This window comes from Ursus arctos, unplaced genomic scaffold (assembly GCF_023065955.2).
Source record: "Ursus arctos isolate Adak ecotype North America unplaced genomic scaffold, UrsArc2.0 scaffold_12, whole genome shotgun sequence".
In the NCBI taxonomy this organism is placed as follows: Eukaryota; Metazoa; Chordata; class Mammalia; order Carnivora; family Ursidae; genus Ursus; species Ursus arctos.
The window spans coordinates 15,013,613-15,029,915 of record NW_026622786.1 but is presented as its reverse complement, the minus strand read 5'-3'; the positions used below and the strand labels follow the sequence as shown (position 1 = coordinate 15,029,915).

Genomic DNA, 16,303 nt, shown 5'->3' with positions numbered 1-16,303 from the left:
AAGGACAGGAATGGGGGGAAAGAGGTATTGAAAGTAGTGCTGTGCGTTGAGGAAACATTTATATTTAGAGGAGCTGCTCTTGGGCAATGTTGAGTTTCCCCTTTTCTTGAATTCGATAAGGTGTTGAAAGGAGATTCAAAAGACACATAGACCAATGGAACAGAATAGAGAGCCCAGAAATGGACCCTCGGCTCTTTGGGCAACTAATATTTGATAAAGCAGGAAAAAACATCTGGTGGGAAAAAGACAGTCTCTTCAATAAATAGTGCTGGGAAAATTGGACAGCTACATGCAAAAGAATGAAACTTGACCACTATCTCACACCATACACAAAAATAAACTCCAAATGGATGAAAGACCTCGAGGTGAGACAGGAATCCATCAAAATTCTAGAGGAGAACATAGGCAGCAACCTCTACGACATCGGCCAAAGCAACCTTTTTCATGATACATCCCCAAAGGCAAGAGAAACAAAAGATAAAATGAATTTATGGGACTTCATCAAGATTAAAAGTTTCTGCACAGCCAAGGAAACAGTAAAAAAAACTAAGAGGCAGCCCACGGAATGGGAGAATATATTTGCAAATGACACTACAGATAAAGGACTGGTATCCAAGATCTACAAAGAACTTCTCAAACTCAATACACGAGAATCAAATAAACAAATCAAAAAATGGGCAGAAGATATGAACAGACACTTTTCCAATGAAGACATACAAATGGCTAACAGACACATGAAAAAAATGTTCAAAATCATTAGCCATCAAGGAAATTCAAATCAAAACCACACTGAGATACCACCTTACGCCAGTTAGAATGGCAAAAATAGACAAGGCAAGAAACAACAATTGTTGGAGAGGATGTGGAGAAAGGGGATCCCTCCTACATTGTTGGTGGGAATGCAAGTTGGTACAGCCACTCTGGAAAACAGTGTGGAGGTCCCTTAAAAAGTTAAAAATTGAGCTACCCTATGATCCAGCCATTGCACTACTGGGTGTTTACCCCAAAGATACAGACGTAGTAAAGAGAAGGGCCATATGCACCCCAATGTTCATAGCAGCAATGTCCACAATAGCTAAATCGTGGAAGGAGCCGAGATGCCCTTCAACAGATGACTGGATTAAGAAGTTGTGGTCCATATATACAATGGAATATTACTCAGCTATCAGAAAGAACGAGTTCTCAACATTTGCTACAACATGGACGGCACTGGAGGAGATAATGCTAAGTGAAATAAGTCAAGCAGAGAAAGACAACTATCATATGATTTCTCTCATCTAATGAACATAAGAACTAGGATGATCGGTAGGGGAAGAAAGGGATAAAGAAAGGGGGGGGTAATCAGAAGGGGGAATGAAACATGAGAGACTATGGACTATGAGAAACAAACTGAGGGTCTCAGAGGGGAGGGGGTGGGGGAATGGGATAGACCGGTGATGGGTAGTAAGGAGGGCACGTATTGCATGGTGCACTGGGTGTTATACACAACTAATGAATCATCGAGCCTTACATCGGAAACCTGGGATGTACTGTATGGTGGCTAACATAATATAATAAAAAATCATTAAAAAAAAAAAAGCCACTGCTAGTTCCCAAGAGCCTTACCCAATGAAGCCTTATTATTTCCAGACAATGGTTGTGGTCGATGGGGCTTTTCACTGATTATAGGCTGCTCATGTGCCCCGATGGGCAGGAAAAGGCAGTGTGCTGCTGGGAACGTTAGTGGGCATGGGTCATGCAAGACCAAGAAGCAATCCCCAACTCTGTCCTCCACCCTGGGCATGTCCTGAGTCTAGCAAAATAGGCGAGGAGGAGTGAAATGCTTTCTTCTTCTTCTATGTTCATCCTCAGAAATCCCACCCATCTTAAGGTTTGCTGCCAAGGATCCTTCTAGATGTCAGAGCATCTAGAGCTGCTAGATGTCAGAGCTGACCTGGTCATCCTCTACATTCCATAGCACTGTTTTCTACTCTGTGATGGGGTTCACCCCAAACTGTTTCGTGTGAGAGGAATGAAAGAGAAAGATTCTTCACCCTAGTCTGTAAACTCCTTGAGGGCAGGGATCTATCTTCTTCATCCTCGTACTGCCTCAGGGGCCTCATTCACTTCTTGGCACCTGGTGCCTAACATATAACAGATGCCCTGTATATTTTTTATTGGTCAAGTTCTCTTTGTAGAGGGCTGGAGGAGAGCAGATGATGTAAAGGGCAGGGAGCCCAGATTAGATGTCCCATCGTAGTGTCCCTGGACATCCCACATCTTTTCAGCAATCATACAAGATTGTCTTGTATGTTTTAGACCCATGTCCCCCAACCAGATCCTTGAGAGCAGAGATGGACTAACTTGGGCTCAAAGCAGGCACAGAGTGAGTGCAGAATGATTGTTAAGTAGTGGACACAACTTCACAATGCCGTCCATTGACTTCGAACCCAGCAGAGCCATTTCCTCTGGGAGTCATGGCCTTGCCCTTCAAACCTGGGAGCAAGTGCCTGGCTGCAGGGCCTCACCTGCTTTCCTCAAACTCCCATCTGATTTCATTCACCTCCCAGACCAGATCCATGAGGATCTGCAAGAGTGTTCCCAAACTTGCACATTAGAATCTCCTGGGAGAGTTAAAAAAATTCCTGATATCCAAGCCATGTTTCAGATCAACTAAATCAGAATGTTTGGGATGGGTAAGAGCCTGGCACCAGTGATTTTTAAAGATTCCCAAGTGATCCCAAGGATTCTAAGTTTTGGAACCACTTGTTTGGGAGATATTCCAATAAACTGGAAAGATAAATTACGAAGGACACTCATACCTCTGACACAACATAAATGGGGTAACCATCCTAGGACATGTGTCAAGGAGCAAAGGATTTGCTGTGACAGCCAGAATTTACAGATCACTGGAGAAGCAGGCTCAGTTAGGTACCTAAGCATGGTTGCTCTCTTTTTCCTGTGTGCTTATTCAGTCTTGTGATTGTTTCTTGCCATGTTTTTGTTCTCACTCGACTGTGAGCAACTTGAGAGCAGGACCCATGTCTTCATAAGCACACCAAGTGTCTGACCCGCAGTGGATGAGTGACACGTGCTTGTGCAATAATCATGTCCGTGAGTTCATTCATTAATTCGTTGACTCATTCATTTATGCAGGCACGCAGTCAACAAATGATAATAATGGCAGACAGAAGATATAGCATGGGCAGAGAAGAGGATTTAATTGGGAAGAGGGAGAAAAAAAAATATAGATTCCATGAGGAGATAGAGTCAAAAGTCGGGGATTAAAAGCCAAAGAAGAAAAGAGAAAAGAGTATTCATTCATGTAATGCAGCAGTATGCAAGTCAGGCTGGAAGAAGCATACGTTTTTTAATCAAGTGGACTCAAAAGTTAGTCACCATCTGTAAGTACTCTGTACTTTTTCTCCTTTTTAGTCTATTAATCACAATAAAATCAATTAATTACTATGGTACTGTTTGCATAATGTCTTTTTCCTCCTCCAGGCTGTTAACTCCAGGAGGGCAGACCTTACGCATGGCAGTCGCCTCCATGTCCCCAGTGCCTAGCACACTATGACATACAATGGTGCTCAGTAAACATTTCCCAAGTGACTCAGCAGATTGCTCATGGCATCAGTTCTTTCTTCTATTAAAAAATTCTTAACATACTCATCTCAAGGTTGTTATAAGGAATAGTTAAGATAATAATATATCTCAGTACCTGGGGCATGGTAAGCATTCACCAGTTGTTAATTATTATTATTATTAGGAAAGAAAATGCCTACTCTGTGCCAGCCTCTGGGCTAAATAGTGGCCAAAAAGAGACAATTGAAAGAGCAAAGAAATTGCACCTTTTAGAAAGAGTAAGGATTTCAGGACCCCAGTATCACCACCTTCGCAGCTCAAAGAGCCTCAGCAAACTCCAGCATCCACTGACAACACCCTCCCTGGCCACACGCCCAAGAGTCTGCGAGTCCTGGAACCACTAAGACTGTTCTTCCAAGACACCACCACCAGATGGCAGCACAAAGCCCACTGATGGCGGGGCCCAAGGCAGGCCAGGGATGGGTCCACACCCTGCGCAGGGTCTCTGTCTGAAACACTGAAGAAGGAGGGGACCAACCCTGCCCCTCTGGTCTTGATGCGCTGTTTGGGAGTTACAATCAATGCTGTGGTATTGGCCCCTTCCTTTCAATTTTCAATCCCCAGATTTCAGCCTGTTGCTCTGGAGTCACCTTATTCGGAACCCTTCCCAGAGCACATTCCTTTCAACTTCATTCCACCACAGACCCCCATATTGCTTTTTGGGAAGGCCCAGAATCCCCTGTTTGGCCCTTAAGATGTGTCCCCATCAAAGTTCACCACCTTATGCCTGTTGTTTCTCAATATGGCTCATGAGACACCTCCCGTCCTCTCTGCCTTTGCTCACATTGTTCCTTGTCTGTTAATACCCACCCATCATGCTCCTATTTGCTGCCCCTATTTTTCTCTCACCTCCTTGAAGACCCAGCCCAGAGCTCACCTCAAGGAAGTCTTCTAGTTTGACACCAGATGAAGGCTTACTTGTTGAGTGCCCCATCAGCACTTGCTTTCTTGGTAAGTGCACTCTGTTTCCGCTTTGGTGGTTTACCTGTTTGCATGATGCTTTACCAACAACCTCCAGGTGTTTCCTGTCACAGCAGTAGGGGAGAGCAAGAGTAGGTTTTTCTCCTCAAAGGAAAGCAAGTTCTTTTCTCCTCCTCTGGCCTGTGCCCTGCATTCATCAAGCCCTTAAATCATTACAGATGAGCCAAAGAGAGAAAGAAGGAGGTCTGTGAATGGCACCTGGGGATGACAGCAGGGGGTACCCTGGAGAGAAGCTTGGGGAAACCATCCAGATCCCCTGTGCGCCCGAGGCTCTTTGGTGAGCAGGATGGGAAGGACACTATAGAAGCCTAAAGTCCCTGGGGAAATTGGATTTTTATTCTCGGAAATCTAGTGCCTTCTGAGGCTTACTAAGAAAATGCAATCTCCTCATTCATTCATTCAGAACAATGTGTTGAGCACTGACAGGCCTGTAGGAACACACAGATAAGACCCAGTGCCTGTCTTCAAAACCCTCAAAGCCTAATGGGTACATAGGCTAGTGAATAGCCAATTACTGTGGAGCAGGAGAAGTGCTATGAGGAAGCAAAGTGCAGGGTGCTGTGGGAACACAGAAAGGGAGGGGTTGGGGGAGGCCATGGAAGCTTCCAGAATTAGTGACTAGGAGTTGAGCACCAAAGGGCCAGCAGGAGCTAGTTAGCCATAGGAAGAATTAGGAAAAGGAATCAGCACTTGTGAAACCATGAGGGGAGACAACATAGAAGGCCCAGGTATCTTAAGCAATTCATTATGACCAGAGCATCCCATGCAGGAAAACACAGAGAGGTGCATGGAGAGGGTAGCAGGAGCCAGATCTCATAGTGTCTGTCTGGAAGGCTCTGCAAAGGCTATTTGGACTTTTCATTGGAGCAAATAGCCTGGAGGGATTTTAAGCAGAGGGGCGACATGATTTGATTTTCCTGTTAAGGACATTCACTCTGGCTGCTGAGAGACAGATGGGAGTGAGTGGTGCAGGAGGTGGGGAGGCCAGAGGAGAAGCCAGAAGGCAAGCTACTGCTTGTCCCCGCAGACACCATGTGGGCATGAGCTGGTAAGAGATACTGCAGCGGTGGGGTCACAGGCTCAGTGACCTGGGTGGACCTTGCAGAGTCTGAGGGGTCCATGGCAGGCCTGAGTGGGGAGTGCAGTGAGATTTAGAGGTTGCCTGGAACTCAGGAGACAGTCTGGAGCTGGATCCCTAAGGAGATCTGGAGTCTGCACGGATGAGACCTCCAACATGGATAAGAGGACACTAGCGGCAGGGTTGCAGAAGAGAGGGTAACAGGGACATTTAGGGACCTGGAGGAGAAGGAGGAGCTGCCAGGGGAATGGAGAAGGCAGGTCCAGAGATTCGGAAGACAGATTGGGGGCAGTGATGATGGAGAAGTCCTAATAGAGGTAGGGGGCAGTCAAAAGCAGCTGAGCTCAGGCATCTGGAGTCAGCAACAAGGAGGTCGTGGTTTCAGGTGACAGTGTGGAGCAGAAGCCTAGGCCATGCGCCAAGGGGTGAGTGGGATATGAGGAGACAGGGAAAAGGACTCAGAGCTACCCTTTGAAGAAATCTGAATATAAAAGAAAAAAGTAAAATGGCAGCGGTAGAAGGGGATGTCAGAATAAAGAAGAGTCTTCTTTGTTTGAGGCTTTTTGGTTTGGAATGGAAGAAATGCATGGAGGGAAATGGCTACGGGATGAGCAGTTAAGGATTCAGGAGAAGTAAGGAAAGAGAATTCCCAGAGGGAGGAAGGCTGGCTGAGCACAGGTGGAGGGAGAGCCATCCGGTAGGACCTGTTGCACTTGTTTGATGAGAGAGAGGCAAGTGGGCTCTGCTGAGAGCCAGGCGGGGTGGAGTCGGGGCTCTGCAGCCCAGAGCAGAAAGCTGTTCACTGAGGCAGACTGAGCTCTGTCCGAGCATGGTGGAAGAGAAGGATGGCGCAGTACCCCTATCCTCATGGCTCTGCCATCTTCTCCATCAGGACTCTGTAATCTGGGGAAAGGAGTCAGGAAGCCAATGTAGTCTCCATCCAGTTCTGGGGTGTGATTTGCTGGGGAGGGAGGGTGACAGCAATACAATGAGTGTTATTAAAGTTGAAAATTCAGCAAGAAAGCACTTAAAGCAATGATCAAGGGCTCTGGGCCACCTATTGGCCAGAGTGAAGACAGGAGGAAGGCGACAGCCTGGGAGGAAAAGAGAGTGATCAAAGGTAGGGGGTGTTGATAAGGTGTCCAAGCCAAGCAGAGGGAGTTGGGAGAGCTTGAGGGCTGGGTGAGATGGCGTGTTGGTTTAAAATTCCCAAGAAGCAGCAGGTCTCATCAAAGTCCTGGATGTGACCCTGGGTGGGGAGCCCAAATGGAATTGGGATGTGGGATCCAGGAGTAGAAGAGGTAGAGGTGCTGAATGGACAGAGCACAGGAGCCTCATGTCAAGGTGATGCCTGGACCTGAGGGCCAGGGCCCCAGGCTTTCCATGACTGGAGAGGGACCAGGTTGTTGACAGACACTGAACAAGGAGGGGAAGCTGGTGCTTCAGCCAGGTCCCAGGAGCTTCACTAGAGCAGCTGTTTTTATAGGAGGGCTGGGGGTAGTGGCTCTGAGAAGAGGGGCATGGGGGACAATGAACCATAGTTATCTGAAAGGGCTGCAGACTACATGGCCGTAGGGGAGTGTGAGGTGTCCTTAAGATGAGGAGTGCAGGTGGCGCTGGATCTAGCAGCTGAGATGCAGGGGCTTGCCTGAGTACAGGCAGCGAGAAAGTGGCTGAGACAAAATTGAAATTAACCTAACGTGTGTATTCATTTCCTTTTCCTACCGGCAGGATTGCAGGGAGTCGGAGTGGGGATGGGCTCCTGGCTCCATCCTGGTGTCCACCCCAGCACCTACCCTTGGATCTGCCTGGATACTGTGGTTCTGCATGAGATTTTGTTTGGAGCGAGGATTCAGTTGTTCAAAATAATGTTAAGATCCGTGGTCTCACTTGGTCCTTAGCCTGCATAAGCCTTTTGCTGTTGTGTGTTATAGAGCGTGTCCTTGGTCATGTGTCCTTATCTGTGGGCCCTTGTCAGTTTGAGTGTCAATGACTTGATGAGTGACTGGGCAGCTCCAGGACCCCTCTGCACTGAGCTCACTGAAAAGCCAGCGCTCTTCTGTGGTGGTCGTGCTGCCCTTCCAGAAAACTGATTTTCCTAAAGTAGTTGTGACGGGCTGAGGGCTCTGGTGCTCCACAGTAACCTCGATGATGAATTACATCCTGAGTCTAGCAAGTGGGACAGACAGGTCCTGTGGCCAAGGGATAAAGCCTGGACCTGTTCTTTGTCACCTAGCACCAGCTGGAATCCCTTGTCGCCGGGCTGGCAGCTGTGAGGGATCACTTGGCCACCAGGAAACCTTCCCAGCTGGGACCTTTGTGAGAGTCTGTGCCAGAGAAACGCCATCTGTGAGTCACTGCTCAGGGGAAAACCCAGCTGGTCTGCTCTGTCCCGGCCCCAGTGGCCACTGGGAAGGGCCAGCAGGCAGAGCAAGAGTAGAAGATAGGCCACTTTGCTTTTTTCAGTTTTCAGAGCAGCTCACCAGATTTGCATTTCCCGATTTCAGAAGGGAAGTTGGGAGGTGGGTCTAGAACCAAAGAGGCCCCCACCCTGTGGCAGATGGGAAAGCCCACAGCTACTGAGTGTGGAGGGTTTGGGCCGAGCTGTTGGAATTATTCCTCAGACCCACTGGGTTCTCACCGTTGACTCACCCCCTTTGTTTCTGACCACAGGTGGTGACAGCCAGGCTTTTAGACTGCACGTGGTATGCTCTGGTCAGTGAGGGTCAGGAAATGGGGGTGAATTTTAGGGTGGGTATGCTGAATCATGGAAAATTCCCCCCAGATATCAGGAAAGAGGAACTGGGAAGGAAGGTGAGGTTTGTTTCACAACACAGGGGGATGGATTCTTGATGCCATGTGCAGTCTTCTCTGAAAGGAAGGTCAGCCAAGGGTGGGCTTGACAGCCATAAATGTTAGCTTGCTAACCCTGGAGCAGTCCCTGCAAGGACTGGGGTGATTGTTCAAGACCATGGTGGGAAGCGCTGGTGACTGGGGATGTCACTCCCCACAACAGTGACAATCACCTCTGAGAGTGAGAAGCCCTTCACTGGCGAGAGGGACCAGAGTCTCTTCACTTAACCTGAGGCAAATCCTTAGCTCCCGACAAGACAAGTGGCCTTGGGTTCCATTCTTGGACAAGTCTTTGTGGGGCAGGGAGCCTGCCTTGCTCTACATGTCATACATAGACCTCAAACATAGGGCTCAGTTCCAAGCAGTGGATCTGGGGAGTCATGTGAGCAGGTGGGAACGTGCCTGGGGCACACCTGGAGGAGTGGCCAGCATGGCAAAGTCCTGCAAACCAACCAGGAGGGGAAGGCTTGAGGCTGTTGAGATGTTTAGTCTAGAGAAGAGGACAGAAGAAAATGAACCCTTGTTGCTCCAGATGGCAGAACTGAGGTCAGCAGTTGGAAATAACAGGAAGAAAAGCTACAAATCCCCAGACACAGACCTATGTAATCATTTTAACACAATAAAGCCCAGTGGTTAAGACCCTGGGCTCAATGGGTATGGTCACGAATCTGCTCACACATGTGATTATGAGTTCCATTCAGTGTTGACCTTCACTGTGATTTTAAAAAATTGCATTGGTAACCAATACAAATTGGGAAATTATGCTTATAAATCTACATTTATAACCTCTCTTGAAAAACCTGAAGGGCTGAGCACCAGGGACATGTTTTGTCATGGAGCAATAAACAGTACCGGGGTGGCAGCTGCCTCCTCGGAATAAGGCACCTGCACCCCAGTTCATCACAGGTACCACCTCCTCCCACCTTTCTGACACCTGCATGGTTTCACTGATGCACAGTGGAGGGACCGCAGTTTGCAACCCCGCTCTAGTTAACAGCTCTGGGTTTGAACCCTGGCTTTGCTACTTTTAAGCAATTGTGATCTTCAACAAGTGAGTCAACCTCTCCAAGCCACCATTTCCTTTTCTGAATGTGGGAATCATAACAAGACTGACCTGGTGGAGTTAGAGACATGGAGTTAGAGATCTGGACAGTGGCTAACACAGAGTGGGACACTCGGTGTGAGCTCGCCAACCTCAGCTGCCCGGGAGTGTCCAGCAGTGGAGGGGACAGTCTCACCAAACCTTGGGGCTCCATCATTAACACCATACCTGCAGAAGCCAAGGACTGCGGAAGAGGAAAGCCACCAAAGATGTCTGAAATAAATGAGTCATGCGCCAGTTCTCCTTGCGCCTTCCCCAATGACCAAGTCAAAGGTATTGGTTTAGGGCTGCCCTTGATGCTCATGAAAATCAGATTTTGTCCGAAAGGAACTTCGAGGAGCATGAAAGAATGTGTTACCTTGGGATCCCTGGGTGGGTCAGTTGGTGAAGCGTCTGCCTTCAGCTCAGGTCATGATCTCAGGGTCCTTGGATCGAGCCCCGCGTCGGGCTCCTTGCTCAGCAGGAAGCCTGCTTCTCCCTCTGCCTGCTGCTCCCCCTGCTCGCTCACTCTCTCACTGACAAATAAATAAAATCTTCAAAAAAATTTAGAAAAATAAAAAAGAATGTGTTATCTCGAGTAACTTGCACCTGCTTGGAGGCCGTTAAATGCTCAGGGTGAGGTGGGGTTCCGGCCCTAGCTGTCACTTCCTTTTCTGCTGCAAGATTACTTTGTGTTCACTGGCAGCATTTCCTCCCTCAGTAGCTGGCATAAGCTCATCAGTCAGCTCTGCAGACTGAATAGTCCCAGGGAAGCCAAACCCATCCTTATCCCTTAGCTCTGTGATAGAGCCTTCAGTATGTCAGGACCTGCCTGGGAGCTGGGTGTCCCTCTGGGTGGGGCCTGAGCATTATGGGTGCCCTTCAGAAGGTCTGATGAGAGAGATTTTGGTGGCTGGTTCCCAAGAAGTCCCCTGCTGAAACAATGTGGGGTGACTGACAAATTTGTTTCTCCGTCCTAAGCTTTCATGCATTTCTTGACTCTAGGAGCCGAGTCTGCTTTATGTGCTTGGGATGCTGAGCTAAAAGCAGACACATCCTTGCTCAGGGAGGTATCAGAGGAGAGGAGAGAGTGGATCTACAGTTCATGAGCAAAGAAGTACAAGGGAGACAGCTCGTGTGTAACACATATGCCTGGGCAGAGGCCTGGGCAGAGGCTTGGTCCCTGGGGAGGGACCACTAGGTCTGGAGGCCACAGGAAGTCAGCCTGTCGGGATCAGAGGATGGTGGCTATAGACATGGGTGCCAAGGATGGCAGGTGAAGTGGGGTGAGTTGAATGAGTAGGGCCTTCACTCTCTGAATCTCTTTCCCTCATTGCTTCTCCATGCCTCCAGTCTTCTTCCCCTGTCCTCTTTGACATTCACTATGGTTCCAACATGTATTGATTATTACAGCTGGAGAGAAGCTGTCAGGAACCTGCCAACTTGCCTCAGCCCTCAGTGGCATTTCATGTGCTTGGATCTCCTTTCTGGCTGGCCTGAAGAGCACGGAGCAGCAGGAGGCCGATGCTGGTCCAGAGCCTGGCCACCTACAGAACCTTTAGGCCAAGCTCTGACCTGTAGCCCAACTTATCCAGATGTCAGGGCTCAGGCTCTGGTTCCCGTGCTTGAGCTAATTGGTCTGTTTGGAGAAGCATTTCAGCCTCTGCCCTCTGGGCACCTGTTCCTGGGAAGCTGCCCCTCATTCAGCCTTGGCCTTTGCATTGGGCTTCTATAGCTACTGAGTTATCATTCTAAGCCATGTCTGATGGCCTTTGGCTTGAATCTGGAAAGCTGAAAGTTTGTTCAGACAGTAGAGTCTAAATTAAATATTAGATCTGAGAGGGTTTCACATACTTCATAGCATGACCTCATTGGGATATTTACTTGCTGTTCTCCTGGTTCTCCCAAATTAATAATTGAGTAAAATCCTGTTTTGACATTCAGAGCTGATTTGCTTACGTTCTGTTGAACTGCACCTGCTCTGTGAGAGAGTGGGTGTGTGTCAGGAGGCGGGGAGAAGTGGGCGCAGACAACAGAAGCTTTAACGGAGATGCATGGCTTGAGCATTTTATACATAAAAATATCATTCAGCCCTAAAATTGTGGGTCACCTACTATATGACAAGCCCTGGATTAGATGCCAGTGGCAGAATAAAGTCCTGGACGATACTGTCTTGTCTTAGGAAGTTTGTGTTGGGGAAATAATAGCAAATACACAAGCACCAGCTGAAAACAGCAAAATGCAAGGACAGACCTATCCCTCCTTCCATTGCACATACACTCACATCAGCTACACATCTGTACATACCTGGCCATATGTGGGAAGACCTACCCAGGCTGTGGGTTTTGAGATTTTGACCATCAAAACCTACAAGTAAAAATCCCCCCTTTTTGAATCTGCATTTCATTATAACAATATGGTCTGAGATGGGCTCTGGTGCCTGAGGGTCTGGGTGAGAATCTGGCTCCCTCCATACTAGCTGTTTCAATTTAGACACACCATTTAACCTCTCTGCTTCAGTTTCCTCATCTGTAAAATAGAGATTACAGTGTCTACTTCACAGGATTACTCAGAGGTTTCAAGAAGTGAAAAGAGGTGCATGCTTGGAACAGCATGAGACACATGGGCAGTGCTCAGGCCATAGGGGGAAAAGGAGGCTCATTTTTAGGATGGGGACAATTAAGAGAATATTTGCTTGGTTTTAGGAGAGGAGAGGGTCCTGGCAACTTGGTGCTTTCTATATGGCCACTGGGTCCCAACTCAGTTCCACTCATCAAACATATATGAGAATCTGACAAGCATTTGTTATGTAGGGTTGTGGGAAAACAGAGATACTTGAGGCATGGAATCCACGGTCTACTATAGGATGCAAAACAAATAGACAGATAAAAACAAAGAGTAGACCATGAAAAATACCACAAAAACTTAGGAAGACTCATTAAGTTGTGGGTACGAAGGTCAGGAAAGACTTGTGTGTATTGGAGGGAAATGTTGTGGGTATTAAGAACAGCATGGATCAGAGGAGGCAGGGAATTTTGGCATGCATTTGAGAACAGGGCAGAATCTAATTTGGTTGAAGCAAACTGGAATAAGAAGCGTTGGTTTGGGCTACCAACGGAGAGAGGAAATGCAAAGCCATTAAGACTTCGCACTTTGTCAACAGGCAACAGAGGGCCGTTGAACGGAGTAGTAATAAGAGATATTGGAGGTCGAACCATTTTATATTTTAAAACTAATAGCATATAGCGGGTGAGGAAGAAGATGAGAGAATCAAAGATTACAACATAATTTTCTACCCGGGTGACTAAGGGCGCGGTGCTATTTGCTGGAAATAGGGAAGTCAGAAGAAGGCGCTGGTTAAGTAAAAGGCAGAAATTGCTCTACTTGGACCGTTTGGGTTGAAAATGCTAGTGAGTCATCCCAGTGGCGGTGACCTGCAGACTGTTGGAAAAGAGGCACTAAAGAGAGAGGCTAAGGATAGGGAGGTGGATTTGGGAGCTAGCTCCAAAGAGGGTCGCACCACGGGAATGAATCATGGCCCAGGAAGGGACTGTAGGACAAGGAAAGAGGACTAAGGCTGGACCTTGGTGACAGAACACTGATGGGACAAGCAGAAGAAGAGGAACCATGAGGAAGACTAAAGAGGAATAACACTAATGAGGAGAAGCAAGGCAGTTCAGTGTCATGGAAGCCAAAAATATGGAGACATCAAGAGGGTAAGAGCCGAGAAGAGGCTCAGTGGAGGCTGCTGGTGACCTCTGAGAGCCATCTACATACAGTTCTGGGATGGTGCCATGTCGACAGGGTCCAAATAATTGTTGGTTATTGAAAAAGAACTGACTCTGGGAGGACCGAGCATTTAAGAATAAGGGCAAGTAAGGAGTGAGAGAGTAAGGTAGTGTAAGGAAGAGGTGGTTCAAAGGGCTATGGGAAACATGAGAGGCTTTGTAGACTAAAGAAAGAGATGCACTGCTGAGCTCACCCTGTCCCACCTACCTTTCTAATGCAGGAAATTAAGATCAGAAAAGAGAACAAGAGAAGATGGCTGGTTGGTTGCTGGACACCAGAATATGAAGAAATTGATGTGAGTGGCCGAAATGGAGAGTGGGAGATGGCATATATAAACTCATCATTGAGAAAACAGATTAATTACAAAATAGAATTGCCCGATTATGAACTGAATACTGAATGAGTTAGAATATTTTAATATAAACATATATTCTTGAGGAACACAACTTAGATGATATCAAATATATTTAGAATTCTGGGCAGGCAGAAGGGAAGCAGTTCATGTTTCTCCAACCTTGCCCTTGACCATCGCTGTGACTTCCTGAGAGTTACTGACCCCTCTCTGTCTCAGATTTTCATCCATAGAATAGGGATGGTAACACTTCCCAAGGCTGTTGCATTGTTGTGAGTACTGGATGAGATATTCAGGAATCGGAATGCACGAGAGCTATTATCCCAGTGCTTTGCACGTTATAAGCAGGTGTTCCATAAATACTGGCTATCATTACTATAAGCTTTTCTTGGCTGTCTGTTAGCACAGTCTTGGAGAGAGTAGTTGGGCAGTCAGGGCCCTGGGATTTAGCTGGACAGATGCTAACACTTGCCCTGGATAGATAAATGCAGCTGATGTAGAGGTGAGAGACTGTGTGTGACTTCACAAAAGAGAAAAGTGAAGAGAAGGGGAAATTAGGGAAATAACAGAAGTCTGTGTGTGAGTATCTGTGAGTGTGTGTGTGTGTGTGTGTGTGTGTAGGGAGAGATGACAAAACTAGGGAAAGACAGCATTCAATGACTGGTAGAAATGGATTCCACTCACCACTGAGGGGCTGACTTCAGTACAGGAAACCCAACCAAATTGTGGCTTCCCAATTTGCACTTGTGAGTACTGATGCCCCTTTGCAACTCTCCAGCCAAACCTGCAAATATATAGTCCAGAGCCACAAGTTTCTCTCATTTTGACTTTGTAGCAATGCTGTTCTAATCAATGACTATCTATTCCCCTCCTCTCCAGCCCCTACCTCAAGAAATGAGAGGAATATTGAGAGCATCAGACCGAAGATTTGGAGTATGGTTCAAATTCATGACCAAGTGTTGGCTTTCTCCTCTCTGTTGACGACCTACTATGTACCATTTTGAATGCCCATTGGACTTAATAAACTTACCTCTCGAGGTATTTGGCTCAGGTGGGTGCTTTTCTAGGATATGGTGATCAAGTATACATTGATATCACCCAGAACCTCTGCTCTCATGCATCATCTTTTTCCAGTCTGAGGATCCCTTACTCTGCCTGGGGACACAGGTTTTTGGTCTGGCAACACTCCTCCCTTCCATCATGACATTGGAGCTCCTGAGCCCTGCCCCATGTGCACGAGGGCTGACCAGCGAGGAGGCAATAATGTGAATACTGTACCCCAGGTGTATGTGGCATGGCTCACTGCTCTGTAAGGTGATCTGCGGGTTTTCTGGGGCCAGCTTTTAACCCCAGACTACTTTCCCCTTAACCAACTTCCTCTTGCTATCTCATTCAGAGTGCATGGGGGAAAATGCAATCTCACTTAAAAATTAACTCAAATATCTGCTGGTAGCCTCCACTACCATTTATTTCATGCATTTCCGTCTTAAAAATGACTTTTGGACAATCTCTTGTGCACCTCCAGCACTGCTCCCCTCCAGGAGCAGAACAGATGCAGAGCTGCCTGTGTGTATCCATGTGGACATCTCTCTCTCTCTCTCCTCCAACGCTTTCCACCCCCCAACCCCACCATCCCCAAAGCGAAAGTGTTAATTAGTGGGGACAGCTGTCACAGTGTGTGACGAAGACAGACTGAAGATGATGTAAGCCATCAGCATTAAGCCCATTCTCCAGGAGAGATGGGAAATGCTTGCGTGCAAGAGAGTGTACTCACTTAATTTCAGTCTGTGCTGCACACCAAATTCCATGGGCTACTGTAGGGTTGAGTAATCCCAGATTGCTGGCCCACCTCTCCCATGCATCAAATGAATGTGAAAGTACACGGTAACCTGTAAAGTGCTGAATAAAAGTTACCTTTTTATCCTAGTTTCCTGAAATAATATATTTTGGATTCGTTATATGTGAATTTATCTAATGTCTAATGAGTGAGTGGAGTTCTGGACAGTCCTGATCTTTCTTGATCTGCCTGGAGTCAATCAACATCCAGGAGTAAGGGGTGGGGATGAAGTACGGTGGTTCCAGAACCAGTATCTAAAAATACGCACAGAGTTCATGGGGGATAGTTCTCTGGAGGATGGCAGGAGAATTTCTGCTTCCTCGTGAGATAGATTCATTTACCCATAAATCATTGGTCGAGGGCCACGTTACCTGCTGACCTGTGTGGAGGAGCCATGTGGTAAAGCTGATGACAGAGATTTACGCCTGCCAGGCTCCTTGCACTATGAGGAAGGGCATCCCCTCATCACTGCTTCCCAGCTCATCACTCAGTCTGAAACTCCTCTCTGTCTCTCCCGATCTCATTCCATTTGTGATCATGTCACTCAGACTTCCTCTAGTTCCTTTTCTCTATTTACTATTCCTTAGTCTTCCCTGCTCTTTGAAAACTGAGGGAGGGTTGAGTTGCCGTGGCAACCCCCGATCCCCACCTCTTTTCTGTTTCTCAACAATTTTTCTACATTTTAATAAAATCACTATTTATAGTGCG

The 16,303-nt window shown here is 47.2% G+C and overlaps 1 protein-coding gene across 1 annotated transcript in view; it reads right to left on the bottom strand.

Moving 5' to 3' along the window:
- The window catches only part of KCNA2 (potassium voltage-gated channel subfamily A member 2), a 33,354-nt gene extending 23,146 nt beyond the window's left edge, over positions 1–10,208 (bottom strand). The window contains exon 1 of the mRNA XM_057310384.1: positions 9,997–10,208. The gene's annotated coding sequence lies outside the window, so the exon portion shown is untranslated. The remainder of the gene's footprint in view (positions 1–9,996) is intronic.
- Between the last annotated feature and the right edge of the window lie 6,095 nt (positions 10,209–16,303).